Consider the following 2,442-nt stretch of genomic DNA (forward strand, 5'->3'; position numbering starts at 1 on the left):
AAAAGGCACAAACAACAAAACAAAAGCAATGGATCTTTCGGGTCTCCTATATATTAGTACCTTCCTAAACATTCTGGCTCTTCATATCTATGAGGAATCTAAAATCATTATTGATCATGTCACTGGCAAACTTTCCATAAAAAATCAAATGCTAACAGGATGATTGAACATAATCGATTTTTTCTGGAAAAGGAAAAAGTATTTCTCTATTCAACATGTGGGTAGATCACAAAATGCTCATGCAAACAGTTTGTCAAAGAAAGGGCTACTAATTCAACCGGGCAAATGGAAAATGAACATTCTTCTGGGTGATATCACTTACCAGATTGAGGATTTTTCCCTCCCTCGAACATAATCTATATTTCGTTTCTTTCTCTCCTTGTTTTTTGCTTCTACTTTTTGTTTCTAGCCACTGGATCACTCACATTGACCTCTGCAAAGCATGTTTTTTCAGCTTTTACAGGTGATGTTCCTATACCAACAGGGATTTATCTCACTCTGGCCTAACTTTTGGTCTATATACTGATTTCATACATATTTCCAATGTTTTGTCACATATCTCTGTTCTTCCCTCCTTGTACTGCTTTTAGGAGGTAATGTTTTATGATGACTGTTTATAGACTTTTTAAGTCTATGTTTATGCTTCTGGTTTCTGCCAGACTATATGTAATATTGCAACTCACCTGATATTAATACAAAATCTTGCTTTTTTGCTTCTAATTAATATTCACATTCAGAGGATTGATATAGTTAGTTCTGGGACTTGAATGTAAGAAATGACTAAGTCAACATACATATCAACTAGCAATTACTCCAAAAGGTGCAAAGAGAGGCCAATAGGTTTGTTAATTTGGAAAAGTTATATGAGAAAGGCATTTGTAGACATGTATGTCATATGTTTTGCATTTTCGAAAGTAGCAAGGTCAACCTTTGAAGATGAAAAGTCATGCATTAGATCTCATCCTCTTTAGCTTAGCAATCCTGGAATTTTGCAACATTGGGATGCAAGTCTATAACACTTTTTTGGTAACCCCTTGGATTTCATAAACCCAATGGTCGATGTCCTTCATATTGCACATTGAATCCACTACTACATGATAGACTATCTTGAATCCTTTGGTTTGTTGAGAATCCTAGGAGGAAAAATCCACCAGTGTTTTCCTTGGTGTAGCTAACACAAATTTATCAACACTTTGTTCAATCTACAAGTTTTGATAGTCAAAACACAAATTTCCTTGGTGATCGTCATAGGTTTTTTGGATATGAAACTTCCATTTTTGTAAATTTTCACTTGTCTTTAATCTTGATCTTAATAGGATTTGTGTGATAGACTTTGGATTGTCTTCCACACTATTCATTTTATCTTTTTCATATTTCCATTGACTCCATTAAAAGGTATTGCTTTATTGAATCCTGGCTCTTGATTTCTCATTTAAAGTAAACTTACACATTAAAACATTGAATAACGTGCATCTTAGGCACATTTAAGTAGAAATTCATATCATTTTCATTTTGTCTTAAGTAAGTTGCAATGAGCTTAGATTGTTGTAACTTTCATTTTTTTGCAGAAACAAAGAGAAAAATACGTTTTTATTGGTTTATGTGCCTTAAAATCTTAAAATAATAAAAAACACTCAAAATGCTTATAAAAAAAGCCTCTACTTCATTAAAACAAGTCCTAATTCTTCATTTTTCTTTCTATTTTTGCATCTAGATAAGCGTGTTTTTGTCACATTATTACATTAGGTTTCATTCTGAGCTTGATCTTAATGTTCTACATAGAATTTCATGCCCTTTTAGCTTTAAAACAATCAATTTACAGCTTGTTGTAAATTTCGTTCTACAAACTTATTAGAGCATTTTCATAGAGTATTTGCATTAAAATTTGTCCTTTGAATCATAAATAAATATTGCATCATTTCTGTGTGAAATTTCAATGATTTAATCATTTATTACTTCTTGTTTTTCCATTTTTACGAACAAATTTCTTTGGGGCAATGAATTGTAATTTTAATTTAAGTGTCTCCCATATGGAGATTCCCCCTATTGTTAGCCAACTTTAACCCAAAGTGCAAGGAAATAATACATAGCAACAATGTACTATTTCCAGTTACCTTGGAATTGGACAGTTTCAATTGATATAAGGTTTGAACACTAAATTATTGATATGTACTCTTAGTAATTTTGAAAATCCCTTGTAATGGAAAGTGAATATGAATGCGAATAGTTGCAAAATATTATCCAGGCATTTCATTTCAGGCAGTATCCAAAATGTTTCTAAACCCTAGAATAAATTTGAAGGCCACATTCTGACTCCAAAAGAAAAAACTGAAGAAGGAAGATGTTATAATCTCAGATTCTGGTTCCAATCCACATGTTGTTGGGTCAGTTGTATAATATTGCATCACTCTTTGTGATACCACTAAAACGATTTGCATCATT

Source organism: Pinus tabuliformis, chromosome 1_2, assembly GCF_031772625.1.
Source record: "Pinus tabuliformis cultivar Carrire ecotype Pingquan chromosome 1_2, CPIR1, whole genome shotgun sequence".
NCBI lineage: Eukaryota > Viridiplantae > Streptophyta > Pinopsida > Pinales > Pinaceae > Pinus > Pinus tabuliformis.